The sequence below is a fragment of the Rhipicephalus microplus genome, chromosome 7 (genome assembly GCF_043290135.1).
Source record: "Rhipicephalus microplus isolate Deutch F79 chromosome 7, USDA_Rmic, whole genome shotgun sequence".
Lineage (NCBI taxonomy): Eukaryota > Metazoa > Arthropoda > Arachnida > Ixodida > Ixodidae > Rhipicephalus > Rhipicephalus microplus.
The window spans coordinates 27,064,588-27,079,834 of NC_134706.1; positions in this window are offsets into that span (position 1 = coordinate 27,064,588).

The window sequence follows — 15,247 nt, forward strand, 5'->3', positions numbered from 1 at the left end:
CGGGATCGTTTTGCTAGCTCCACATAACCAAATTTGGTATTACGTTGCGTGAATGGACGACAAAAGTAAATGACATCCAAACATTATAATCAAGATATGCTTGTCATGTAAAACATGACCACATCTTACGCTTGTTGCGCGGTCGCAGTTGTTTCAGCTCAACGTACACAAAATTTCGTACCGCGTGACGTGAGTAGACAACAAAGATAAATGACACGTCCAAAAATTAAAATCTTGACATGCATATCATGTAAAACATGACTACAAAAGCATGCTTGCGGCCGTTTCGGTATATATTTCATCATCATCATCAGCCTGACTACGTCCACTGCAGGACAAAGACCTCTCCCATGTTCCGCCAGTCAACTCGGTCCTGTGCTTGCGGCTTCCAATTTATACCCGCAAGCTTCTTAATCTCATCTGCCCACCTAATTTTCTATCTCCCCATAACCCGCCTCCCATCTCTGGGAATCCAGCTAGTTACCTTTAATGACCAGCGGCTATCCTGTCCACGCACGGCCCATGTCGGTTTCCTCTTCTTGATTTCAACTATGATATCCTTAACCCCCGTTTGTCCCCTAATCCACTCTGCTCTCGTCTTGTCTCTTAAGGTTACACTTATCCTTTTTCTTTTCATTGCTCGCTGCGTCGTCCTCAATTTAAACTGAACACTCTTTGTAAGTCTCCAGGTTTCTACTCCGTAGCTAAGTACCGGCAAGATACAGCTGTAATATACCTTCCTCTTAAGGGATAGTGGCAATCTATCTGTCATAATTTGAGAGTTCTTGCCAAATGCGCTCCACCCGATTCTTATTCTTCTAGTTACTTCAATCTCGTGGTTTGGCTCCGCGGTTATTACCTGCCCTAAGTAGACATAGTCTTCTACATTTGTAGTGTGCTATTACCCGTCTCGAAGCGCTGCTCTCTTCCGAGGTTGTCGTACATTACTTTTGTTTTCTGCAGATTAATTTTAAGGCCCTCCTTTCTACTCTCCTAGTATAACTCCGGAATCATGAGCTGCAATTCGTCACCCTGAATTACTCAGCAATGCAATGTCATCGGCGAAGCGCAGGTTACTATAAGATACTCTCCATTAACTCTTATCCGTAACAGTTCCCATGCTAGGCCTCTGAAAACCTCCAGTAAGCACGCGGTAAGTAGCATTGGGGAGATTGTATCCCCTTGCCTTACACCCTTCTGGATTGGTATTCTGTTACTTTCTTTGTGGAGCAATATGATAGCAGTTGATCCCCTGAAGATTACTTCCAGGATGTTTATATATACTTCAACGCGAAGCCCTGATTCCGCAGTGTCTGCATGATCGACTGCTGGTATTTCTACTGAATCAAACGCCTTCTCGTCATCAATGAATGCTATGTATAGTGGTTGGCTATATTCTGAGCATTTATCTATTACCGGTATATATTTAGTTCCACATATACCAAATTCGGTATCACGTGACGTGAATAGACGACGAAGGTAAACGACACGTCCAAACATGATATGGAAGTCATGTACGCACAATTTACGTCCGCCTCGTAACGTTGCACCGATTTTTATCAACCTACCTTATTCGTGCTTCTCATATAATCGATTTTCACTGTACGTTAGAACTGCCAATTTTTTTTACTCGATCATTTACGGCCAACGCTTATAGAAGTTCTATGAACGTTGGCTACGGCCCCCGTGTGCCCATCAGCCCCGAGAAGTTGGAGTGGCGCCGCCTGGCGGATGACGTCACGGCATGGACTCTTCGATGTGAGCCGCAGCGTGCCTACATAATGATGCGCTTGCTTCGTGCGCTGTTCCAATGTATGCGTTCGCTTTTTGCTTGTTTCAAGCTGCAGATGAAAGAAGAAAGCAGATTTAGTAATGTTGGAGGTAAAACAATAAAAAGTTTAAATTGCTACTGCACAATCACGCGCAGGATCTTATAGCAATGTGAGATGATTAAAAATGTCTGTGCCGCGCTGCCAATCCTGATGATGCATTTCATTCCTGGCGACGACGACCGAATTCTGATGGATGTAAAGATCAATTGATTGATATGTGGGGTTTAACGTCCCAAAACCACTATATGATTATGAGAGACACCGTAGTGGAGGGCTCCGGAAATTTAGACCACCTGGGGTTCTTCCACGTGCACCCAAATCTGAGCACATGGGCCTACAACATTTCCGCCTCCATCGGAAATGCAGCCGCCGCAGCCGGGATTCGATCCCATGACCTGTGTGTCAGCAGCCGAGTACCTTAGCCACTAGACCACCGCGGCGGGGCGGATGTGAAGATGAAGAACATGTTGCTGTTTGGATACAACAAACTCATTCATGCATAGTCATGTGATTTTTAGAAGGAAGTAAGGCACCATATTTACATTATAAGATGTGCATGGGTGATTCCTTTCCGGGATATCAGAGCTTCTCTTCCCCTAGAATAATTTGCACTGGAGGAATCTACGTATCAACGGACCTTGGGTAGTAGGCCGGCATTCGCTATGCTATTTTTTTGTCATTCTTCTAAGAAGCGTGGTATCCGCTATACCCTTGCAAGAAATTTTATGCCATTTGTCCATGAACTGGCTGACGACGATGAGGAATTATGGCTGAAGTAGGTATGGGCTGTAGAGTTCCTCTGTTAAATTTTTATCTCAACAAATCAGGATTTTCATGAACTAACCTATGTGTAGTTTGCAATGAACCGAAACAATAGATCACTTTCTTCTCACATGCCGCCGCTTCGCCTCACTGCGCCGAATAATTCTTGAAAGACTGATTGGTATGCTCGGATTGCCAGTCAATACATCCACCCTATTATCGTGTCGAGCCAGTCAGTTGGGTGTGGGCCACAGTGCTATTCTTTCAGCGCTACATAATTTCATTCAGGCAACCGGAAGGATACGCTGCTAGTGGTACTGCCAGATATATCCAATTCTTTCTTCCCCTTCCCCATTCTTGTTAATTTGTTTTATATATATTCTGGTTTATCGTATTCTTCTGCAATTTTTTCACGTTTTTTCAAAGGAACATTAATATTGTTTCTATCTAATTTCTCTTTATTTTTTTAGCAAGCGTTATAAAAAATGATCTATCAAGAGGTACAGTGTGGCCAATCCTCCATGTGGGTATGAGCCAAAATCTCCTAGGAGACAAGACAAGACAAGACAAGGTATGGGCCACATTTATTAAAGGAACAAGCTTTTGTAATGGTTTGGATCATTGGACGGCCCACACGTTACGCTATTCGCATTGTGCGACGACTGGTTGTTCTTTCGCTGTTGTGAAACGCTTTAGAAGTTTATTAACGCGATTGCTTTTCCGACACCAAGCCTGCCTAAGGTAAGTTTGAACCATGTCGCAAGCTTCGCTGCTTGGGAGCTTTTTAAACAAGAAGTTCGTGCTATAGCTTTAGAAATCGGAGCTGTTAAGTCTTTCTATAGAAAGAATGATGAAAAGATACTTCTTAAATGACTTTGCAATCTTTATGAGAGGGAATGCGAAATGCCGGGAAAGTACATCAAAGACATTGAGAATATTAAGTGCCAACTACAGAGATATGATGCTGCTCGCTACCAAGGAGCACGTATTAGACCTCGGAACCAGCGCACCTTAGATTCTGAGCAACCGACGCGCCAAGCTTTACTTGATGAGCAACGCCATGCGATTTCTAAAGTTATTCTAGACTTGTACTCTAACGATGCGCTCATAAAAGATAATAGAGACATTACTTTGGCGTTCGAAAAGTACTATAACAGTTTATTTAGTTCTCCCTCTGATGAACCTGACGCTCACCTCAAGGCTAGTTTTGTTTCTCTTGTGAACCCCTTGAAGGAGAATGATTGTGCAGCCATTAATGGACCCATTACTATACAGTAAATCGAGCAAGCAATCGACAACTTGCCTTTATTGAAAACCGTGACCGGGCCCTGATGGCATCCCAGGTGAATTTTACAAAGCTTTCAAGAAAACTCTTGCTCATATATTGCTGAATATTTTTCAAATAAGTTATGACATGGATACACTCCCACAATCCTTTTGCAAAAGTCACACTGTGTTAATACCGAAAACAACTGACCAGGAAAAACTTCGCTTCGTAGAGGGCTACAGACTAATATCGCTGTCAAACGTGGACTACGAAATTTTCGCAAAAGTACTAGCAAATAGGTTGCAGTTTGCTATGTCAAGCCTCATTGGGTCTCATCAGACATGTGGGATCAGAGGTCGATCCATACAAACCAATACACATGTCGCTCGAACAGTGCTTCAATACTGTCATGGTTTTTAAGAACATCTTGCAATGCTACAGGTACACCTTGCAAAAGCTTTTGATCGTGTTCGACACTCCTTCCTTTTTTCTCTTCTCGAAGAAGCCAATGTTGGCCAGGTTGTTCTTAAAGGCGTTAAACTATGCTATAATAAATGCTCAACTCGTCTGATAGTTAATGGTCAACTCTCCAAGCCTGTTTCTATTCGCTCTTCTGTAAAACAGGGATGCCCGATGTCACCTCTCCTATTTGCACTTTATCTAGAACCACTGTGTTTAAGCATAATACAGTCGAGTTGCATTCGTGGCGTCAGTATATTAGGCAGTGAGGTTAATGTATTAGCTTATGCAGACGATGTCGCATTCTTTTGCACAGATAAGCCAAGTGTCGAAAATGTGGTATATACCATTGAAAAGTTTGGCGTAGTATCAGGAGCTCGTTTAAATGCCTCTAAAAGTTTAGGACTGTGCTTTGGCTTGTGGGGTAGCAAACCGAACCACTTTGCAGGGATTAATTGGACAAGAACTCCTCCAGGATACCTCGGTGTACCATTGCATGCATATAGTTTCAGTGCACATTACTGGAAGGAATGCGTCCCTAAGCTTAAATGACAGGCCCAAACATTTGTTCCCTATCGACTTTCAATCCTTGGGAGAGCTGAAGCTTGCAATACTTTTTTGCAACAAAGCTCTACTATGTATAGCAACTTATTCATTGCGCAAGATTCTATATACAACGCTTTCATCGAATTTTTGCTACTTTCATGTGGTCTTCGACTTTTGAGTCCATGCGTCGTGATAATATATTCAAGCCTATTAGTGAGGGTGGGTTAGGATTAAAACACCTTTATCTATGGCAATCGGTGTCACGATTCTTCTTTTTTCGAGACGATTCTCATCTAGTAATCCGTTCCTTCTTGCAGGTTACACTCGTTGATTACTTACCAGATTTAATTCTTTCATCAAACTTCTCCGAACACCCATGCTTGTCGGGATTCATGCAGGAAGTTTACCTCGCAGTTCAGTTTCTTAAAGCTCGCTTTTCTGTGGAATACCTGTACACAGTATCGCGCAAGGTGCTGTATAAGGATCTACTGAGTACACTCTTCCCACCTCCGTTGTACTGCTCACTGTACTCCAATCTTCCAGGCCACGATGTGTTGAAGCGAGTGCGCAAAATGTACATACCACCAAATTCAAGAACATTCTTCTATAAACTTCACTCTGAAACATTGGCGGTAAACACATGGTTAAAAAGAAAGGGTATTTTCGTTCCGTCTGTTAACTGCCGTCTATGTGATGTGCCGGAAACGATTGAACATTGCCTTGCTAGCTGCAAAGATGCCATACTGTTTAGGGATGTCCTTCAGTGAGCACTGAAAAAAAACGTTTCGTCATTAATTTTCACACAATACGTTATCTTCTACCAGCAGCGTTCGATGAAGTACCACATGACATGTTTTTCCTCATGGGTATGCACAGCTTGTGGAAGACACGAATGCAAGACCGCAATGCAGAGCCCACCACTTCTTCAAGCACACACTTCATTCAAATGGCTATCCACCTCAAAAACATTTACGAGGAGCTAGACTTTAGACCGGACTGGTACTCCATCTTAGGGAACTGTTTGACCTCCCCCCTTTTTTTGTTTCCATAACACGATGTGAAGAACTCTCCATGTGAGGAACTCGCGCCGTGTTAGCCATTGAGTGTTTATGACTAACGCTTGAGCGCTTATTTTCGCGATATGATTGTACTTTTGTTCGATATATTTCTCTTTATTGCGCAAATACTTTAATAAATACCATAAAAAAACCAGTGTAGCTCAGTGGTGGAATACTGGGCTGGCACCCAGCGGACCCGGGTACGAGCCTCACTGTGCAAGTTTTTTTTTCTTTTTCATTTACGCACGACGTGGTTACGGACACCAGTGGCAGTGGCGGACAACAACTACTTCGCGTCACCCGAAAGTGGATCTCATAACAGCTTTCGCTGTAAAAAGCCGACAAGCGCCGGCGGAGCAGGCGAGTCCGTGCCGTGACGTCACATCGCCGCGATCGCAGCGGCACCAGTGTTCGTTCTCGGAGCTGATTGCGTTGGCTAAGGCAACTGGTTGGGAGAAGGCCAGTGACAGTCACGTGATCAAACATGGCAGCGCCCGTGCGCCACTGTGGGAAATCGTTTATAGTTCGAATTTCTGTACCGTTTCACCCCGTTCGGCCATAGCCCGCGTGCTTCATTTCACTCATGGGGCATATCTATACACAGTACGCAAGCGGCTTCCCTTGATCCTATGGGCTATACGCTGTGTGGCGTGTGTGTGGGATTTGACTTGCTTCCCCTGCAGGGTGTGGGACGAGGGCAGAGCGGAAGCAAGCAGCGGCGGAAAAACTGGCGAGACGCACGGAAATCTTGCGGATCGGCGTGGTATACCACCACGGTGCCTTTCTCCTGAAGCCTCATCATGCCTCATCACAGCAAAGAAAAGCTAGAGTAAAAAAAAGGTCGTCTTTTTGTATTACAAAAATAATTGTCATCAATCTTGTGTTCATTTCTGTGCTCTATTTCCGTGCTGTATTTACAGGCCACAAACGACTTGAGCATTATTAGTGCGACATACCTTTCTTGGCCAGCGCCAAGTTTTGAAGAAATGAAGTGCAAGCAAGCCGGACGATGATCATTGTTGTGGGACGAAAATACACCCTTCTTTCCGAATGATATGTGGGGTTTAACTTCCCAAAACTACCATACGATTTTGAGTGACGTACGCCGTAGCGGAGCGTTCCGGAAATTTCGACCACCTGGGGTTCTTCAAGGTGCACGCAAATCAGAGCACACGGGCCCGCAGCATTTTCACCTCCATCGAAAATGCAGCCGCCGCAGCCGGGATTCGAACCCGCGACCTGTGGGTCAGCATCCGAGTACCTTAGCCACTAACCAGCACGGCGGGTCCACCCTTCTTACTAGATCTTTTTTTAGAGTGAACAGGCACTGTCGAGTGTATAGTTCCTTGTCCGCGGTATTTTCGGTGGTGTGAATAGGGTAACACCGAGTCAGATGGGTAAACCTCGGCGAAAAAAAAAGTCTCGTTTCCGCCAGGTTGTAAAACTGGTGTGGTCCTTCGTACCCGTCACAAGATTTGTACACTGCTGAACAGTTTAATCCTTTATTTACACACGTCCAACCACATTAAGGGGCCCCTAAACCAATCAAAACACATTGCTAAGGCTGGCACGCTCTTCTCACTGCATTCCCGGTATAAGCAGCTCAACTGCCGTCGTGGGGTTTTGATTAGGTGGCGTCACGAGCAACAGACGCTGTCATTTGGGTGACTAAGAAGCAGTTTTCGGCTATAGGAGCGCAAAGGCCTTTTTTTCAGCGCAGTCACGCAGGAGAGGCGGACAGTCGATCCCACGAACACAGCAGAGTGAAGGAAAGAGCGAAACGAGCTAACGCGTGGATAATCACATTCACTGCAGACGCAACGCCACAGCCAAATTTAGAACTCTGGGCGATTGAGGGGCCACTTAATGCATACAAACGGAAACACTCTACAGGCTACAACGTCTTATGCTGTAATATTAGGTTAAGGAAAACTTTTCTAACACGCCTTTGCATCACTCGATCAGGCTTTACATGCCCAGCTCACAGTCGCGATTGATCGGCTTGACGAGACCGATGAACGTCGCCGTGGAGCAACACGCAAAGCAGGGACCTCTTCGTAACAGCACCACGCCTCTGGGTCCGTTCAGCGCCGTGATTCGTCGCTGCGCGGCGTCGGGGAGCCCGTAGTGCACGTGCGCGCACTTCAGCTGCGCTGAGCGGCCGATGTAGGCACGGACACATTGCGATGCCTCGGCGTCCGAGATCAGCGTCGACGTCAGGAGGCACAGATGCTCCAAGATGGGCATCAGGGACAAGCTGGCCTGGAGCGAGATAAACGGTGCTCGGGATATAAATAAAGAATAAATAAGCATAGATGTCCATTTGCGAGCATGGTTAGATCGCAGAATACTATATAAGGTGTTTCCAAAGCTAATGCGCACCTCACAGTTTAACGCGTTACTCCCGCTATTGAAAGAAGCATAAAACGAATCAAAGAGATCTTCAAGCGAAGACTTGAAACATCCATGGCTACCGAAAAAAAAACATCGCTTATGTTTCTAGCGATCTTCAAAAGAAAAAGAAAAGTAGTGTCAGGAATGACGGAGCAGCGCATTGAGCAACCACTTCAGATCGCTATCCATGTCGTGGGGTGCCGAACGCCCTCGCGAGCTTTTATACGCAGGTTTCCCTCGTAATAAGACAACGTCGAGGATACTGATGTCATTTATATTTGGCCGAAAAGACATCCCCGCGTACCGCGAAATATAATAAAGGAACCAGCATCTCTAGCTTGATATGTCACCGCTGCTTTGAGCTGTGTTAGATAGGGCCAACATGGAAATAACATTGAGTGCTGGGATTGAACGAGCGAAGGCCACGATAAAATTATGAGGCACACCGCGGTGGGATAACCCGAGTATAAAGTTCAGGACTTGGCATTCTTGACAGGGCAGCTAAAGCAGATTACACGCACCTTCGAAATCATCGCCCATATCGAAAAATCAACCGGAGTGGTCGAGCCCACGACCTTCAAGTGAGTGACCCTATCATCGTACCAGACGCCACAATGGTCGACAAATAATCTACGCGTACAGAACTACCGCCATTCGCAAAGATGCGATGACTCACCATAAAATGCTGATCGTTGAGTGGCAGGTCTTCATTCTGCAGCACGAGGCAGCGAAGAGCTATGAACTGGCCAAGATGTCGGAAAAAACTGTCGTAGTGCGTCATCCCGAAGGGGCGCCACCCGGCAAGTCGAAGCGTTGAAGCTGCTCTGTAGTGCTCGAAGTACAAGGGGAGTACCCGATAATTGACGTCACACAGGGTCAGCCTGGTGATGCTGCAAGACAACAAGGGCGCGTCTGATGATCCCTGGGCAGGCAGTGCTATGTTGGTAGCATCGCAGGAAGCACAGTGGTATTGATCTTCTCGGGTTACTACACGCACGTCCAAGTCTCTGAGGATGGGGCAAGACAACAGCAGTCTGCGCACGGAAGACTGCGTCGGAAACCAACAAGGGGGCACTGAGAGTGCCAGCAGGCGGCTCCCCAGCCGGCTGTCATGCAGAAGAGTGTCCGGAATCACGTCCTGGTGACAGTGAAAGGAACTGACGTTCAGCTCGACGACGTTCTCCAGCGTGGAGAAGAAACCCCCCAGGTGGTGTCCGGACACCAGTGTCGCCCTCGGGTACGTTACCTTAGAGTACCATTGGGGCAGAAGCAGGAGGCAGAGTTTGCGGACGCGTGTCCAACTGTGTCGGATTCTTGCGTTCAATAAGGAACTACCCGACTCTGAGTCACCACCGGAAAAAACGACCAGCTGTGACGGAAGACTATGGGACGGACCACCGCGTCGTGCGAGGCGACCGAGTTCGACGCAACTCCACCAATGGTGCGACTTGTCGTGACAGACATTTCCGCAGATGGCCGCGTAGTTCGCGAACGTCAACAATGGATCCGGCTGGTTAGGAAGCGGAACGGAGTCCGGCACTTCGGAGGTGAACGTGAATGTTTCCAGTCGGCCGAACTGTTCGTGAAGCTGCTGACACTTTGCCAGACCATTCGAGAACGTTCCACGCACGAAGTGAACGTGAAGTTCGGTTATGTTCGGGCAGAAGACCAGAAGCACCGAGAGAAGCTCGAAGTTGTGGTCGCCGCCGACCTCGACGTACAAGCGACGCAGGCTGTGGTACCGGATGACGTCACACATTTGCGGCCCTATGAGACATATATTGTCGATCTCGTAATCGACACTCGCCTGGGTGTCTTGGACGAGCGATAACTCTAGCTGCTGCAGATACTTGAGTCGTTCCAGCATCAACTTGAGCAGAGCGCTAGGTTGGAGCGCGCAGTCAACGCAGCTCAGGCGCCGGAGTCTCGCACAGCGGCTGATTTGCTTGTACAGCTCAGCCGGTTTGCATAGGAGGCAGTTGCTCAGGACCAATTCGCTGACGTCATCCGGGTTTAGTGAGTCTAGTTGCTGGACCAAGTCAGACAGCTCTCCATTCATAGTCAGACGCACCGTGCCACCGTTCGCGTTCACGGCCATCGTTCTTGGAAACGGCTGCCTGTTGTTCGAATGTCCTGTGGATGCGCTGTGGACCGGTACGAAACAATCGCTGAATCAGTAGGTGATTCCTGTGGCGAATGCGCCTGCGAAAGAGATGCGCTAAGCTATAGCCGTGCTCCACGGCCCCGACGTCACAAAGGGACGGCGGCGCTCCGGTCGAATCGCGCGGTTCGTCTCAAGTTAACGTGCGCCAGTTATCTGCGTGTCGGTACACGGAAATCATATTACGTGACGCTGAGAACAGGTGGCTTCCGAGGCAACGTCGAGCGGCGGCGGCGGCACCGCTCTCATCGTATAGCTGAGCAATTCCGCCGTGCTCCCTTCGTCCCGACACTGGCGCCTTCACGTCCGTTCATGTGCAGAGCTCTCGGATTTCGTCTGTGGTGCGTCACAGCGCAAGTATTGCCGACTATAGCTGTGCTCCGGGCCGAAAGAGGAGCGCGTGGGTGCTCGGGTCCTTGCCGCCGTCATTGCCGAATGCGGCGACAAACTGCTTTTGCCGGCAAACGTCTATCCCGGGTAACGCATACCTTGGTCACTAGGAGGCATGATGAAATTGTAGGGTCCGTTTGTGCGTGAAGGAAAAGAAGCCAGTGATGAAGGGAAATACAGACGGCAGGATGGACGGTAAACTTAACTTTTGTTTATTTCATGAGCCTACAACGCATTATATAGCTCACCTGGTTGAACAGATGTACCCCGCACATTGCATCGTTTAGTGAGGTCGCACAATTTTTCATCTGCACCACAGTATACTTAACGAAAACTTAGAGAGTTGCATTGATGAAGCTGGAACACACTCGTGTACCCGAAGTGTCTCAAAAAACCAAATACGTCCTCTATTTCGTTTAAGTCGCTTCTAATGGTCCCGCGCCTTCGAAAGCTTTGGTCACCTAACGTGGTTTCTTGTTGCCTCCTGGATCAGATGCATTGCAAGCTTTACGACGTTTCCCCGAGATCGGCGCACAAAAAAAACTGTCACGTCACGTCATGACGTCATCACACGAGGTCGGAGCAACTTCGTGCACTGTGGCGTCATGATGACGTCTTAAATTTTGACCATCGGGGTCGTAGTAGCATTAGGGGGGTCTCTTGCATTACTCGTGTTGACGCAGAGTTTTCGTGTTCGATGAAGAATCTACGGCTTTGAAATAAAAAAAAACACGCTACGTGTCTCCTCCCACACACTGAACAACAAAAATAGTTCGAGAGCCCCTCCTGTAAGAATGCGTCGAGTGATCGTCCTAAATCACCCCTATACCACCTCAGGTCCTCCACGACACCCAATTCGTATACGTGTCTAGCGTACGCACAGAACTGGACTACTCGATGCACTTGTACACAGTAATTTTTACACCCTTATGGGTGTAAAAAGGGTGTTTTACAGATTTACACCTTTTTCGAATGAATGTAACACCCTTTTCTTTGCTGGTACACCCTCAGAGAAGGGTGTAAGGGGCATAAGGGTGTTATTATGCCCTTCGTGAGGGTGTTGAAGAACAGAAGGGTGTACACCTACATAATATATATAAATATATATATATATATATATATATATATATATATATATATATATATATATATATATATATTGTGAGACGACGTCAGGTACGAAGGAGCGACCGTTTTATTGTCAACCCAGACGCGCGAGCCAGCAACCGAACAAGCAGCGAGCCGCTACGATGATGATGATCACGGTGCTTTGTATGCGCAGGTGAAAGTGAAAATGATGAGCAACACAATCAGCGCTCACACTATTTCCCCCCTACACGAAAGCGGTCTGCAAGACGTTCATTTAGTAAGTGTATGAGCGCTGGATATAAGGTTTCAGGCGAGACACATGGACGATCTCGGTCCCGCGACGACGGCGATCAGAAGCCGAAGTAACCGGCGCGACGCGATAATTTACGGCCGATGTTCGTTCAAGCACGGTGTAAGGACCCAGGTATCTGTGAATGAATTTTTCACAGAGGCCGGGTGTGCGAACAGGTGTCCAGAGGAGCACTTCGTCGCCTGGGTAGAATGACACAACTCGACGTGTCGCATCACAACGAACTTTTCGCTGGGCCTGAATGGTAGAGGTGTTGGCGCGGGCGATTGTGCGGCAGTGGTTGACACGGGCAGCGAATTCTTCCGGAAGGGACGCAGATGGGACAGAAGGCGTGGACAAAAAGCTGGTGTCTAGAACAAAAGATGGTGCACGGCCATACACAAGAAAAAACGGGCTGTAACTTGTAGTGCGTTGTATGGCAGTGTTATAGGCAAACGTGACGAAAGGTAGTATTGTGTCCCAGTTCTTGTGATCGGGTTGGACATACATAGAGATCATGTCTGACAAAGTTCTATGAAAACGCTCAGTAAGACCATTGGTTTGCGGATGATATGCCGAGGTGGTCTTATGGATTGTGTCAGAGGCCTGTAAAACTTCAGCGAGCACACGAGAAAGAAATGTCTTGCCACGGTCACTCAGGAGAACACGAGGGGCGCCGTGGCGCAGGATAATGGCACGCAGAACAAAGTCGGCTACTTCGCTGGCAGCTCCAGTAGGAAGAGCTGCCGTCTCAGCGTAGCGAGTAAGATGGTCTACGGCAGTAACAATCCAGCGGTGACCGGCGGCGGTAAGCGGAAGGGGTCCGTATAAGTCTATGCCGACGAACTCGAAGGGAGCGGATGGGCACGGGAGAGGCTGTAGAGGGCCGGCGGGAAGAGATGTCGAACGTTTTCGGTGTTGACATGATGAACAGGAAGTGACGTACCTGGAAACACTAGTGGAGAGGCCAGGCCAGAAGCAGCGAGTCTTAATGCGATCGTAGGTTTTATGAAAACCCAAGTGGCCAGCCGTCGGGTCGTCATGAAAGGCTTCTAAGACTTGGAGTCGAAGTGAGCGAGGTATGACCGGGACCCATCGGCTACCGAGAGGATGGTAAGTTTGTCGAAGTAGCGTTCCGTCATGAAGTTTGAAACGCGTGAGTTGTCGTCGCAAGCGGCTGTTGGGAGCACGAGATGAGCCGGTGAGCCGATCGATGATTGTACGGCAGTATGTGTCTGCACGTTGGAGCGAGGTGAGGTCTGCGGATTGAAGGAAGTCATCCGGTGCAGTGGGCTCGATGGGACTAAGACTGGTCATCTGCGTGGTCTCTTGGCTGGGAGGTGCTGCGCAGCAGGTAGATGCGTCATGATTTTGCAACAGCGGACAGCGTGACAAAGCGTCGGCATCTTGGTGTTTGCGGCCCGACCGGTATGTGACACTGTAGTCATACTCCTGCAGTCGGAGCACCCAACGACCGAGGCGTCCTGACAAGTTTTTTAATGATGACAACCAACAGAGCGCATGATGATCCGTGACGATCGTGAAGCGGCGGCCATACAAATAGGGGCGAAATTTTTGCACGGACCATACGATAGCGAGACATTCCTGTTCAGTGATGCTGTAATTGCGTTCCGCTGGGGAGAGAGTACGGCTCGCGTAAGCCACGACTTGCTCTTGTGAAGCCTGGTCACGCTGCAGCAGAACAGCGCCGATTCCGTGCCCACTTGCGTCAGTGTGTAATATAGTAGGGGCTGTGGGATCAAAATGGCGAAGAACTGGCCCTGACGTGAGGCATCGCTTCAGGGTCTGGAAAGCAGCTTCACAGTCATCTGTCCAAAGAAATGATGCACTTGTGGTCAGGAGTTTGTGAAGAGGAGCCGCGATAGTGGCAAAATCACGGACAAAACGGCGGAAGTAAGAGGCTAAGCCGAGGAAGCTGCGAAGGTCTTTGAGCGTGGTGGGCTTAGGAAAGTGCAGCACAGCGGCCACTTTGTCGGGATCAGGTTCGATGCCAAGCTTGCTGACAACGTGGCCTAACACTTTGATGCTGCGGCTCGCAAACCGACACTTCTTGGTATTTAGCTGGAGACCGGCTTTGGCTAGACATGTGAGCACCTCGTCTAGACGTTCTAGGTGTTGCGAGAAGCTGGATGAAAAGATGACGATGTCATCCAGGTAACAAAGACAGGTCTTCCATTTTAGGCCACGCAGCACCGTATCGATCATCCGCTCAAATGTGGCTGGGGCATTGCAGAGCCCAAAAGGCATCACATTGAATTCGAAGAGACCATCAGGAGTAGCAAACGCTGTCTTCTCTTTATCAGACTCATGCATCGGGATCTGCCAATACCCAGATCGTAGGTCGAGACTTGAGAAATATTCTGCACCCTGTAAGGTGTCAAGTGCATCGTCAATTCGAGGCATAGGATATACATCCTTGCGCGTAATTTTGTTTAGTGCCCTGTAATCAACGCAAAATCGCACTGATCCGTCCCTTTTCTTAACTAGGACAACAGGAGAAGACCAAGAGCTTGTGGAAGGTCTGATAACGTTGCGTGCGAGCATGTCATTGACTTGTTCCTCGATGACCTTGCGTTCTGAAGACGACACGCGGTAAGGGCGACGGCGGATAATACGAGAACCGTCTGTGGCGATGTGATGAGAGGTCACCGTAGTTTGACCTAAGCCATCCGAACAAACGTCAAAACAAGTCTTGTGTTTTGTTAAAAGGGCCATTAAGTCATTAGTTTGCGTTGGAGTGAGATATGGACTCAAAGTGGCTTTAAGCGCATTAGATGAGCCTCCTGGTGGCGTACACTTAGCGACTGACGGCGGAGACGATACAGTGACGACACATACCGGTGCTATGTCGATAAGGCTGGCAACAGTGGACCCCTCTGGCAGTAGTTGTGGCTCTGTTGTCGTGTTGTAGGCGGTGAGACTGGCATGACCACGCGAAAACCGCACTAGACAACATGCGATGGCGATTCCTCGGAAAAT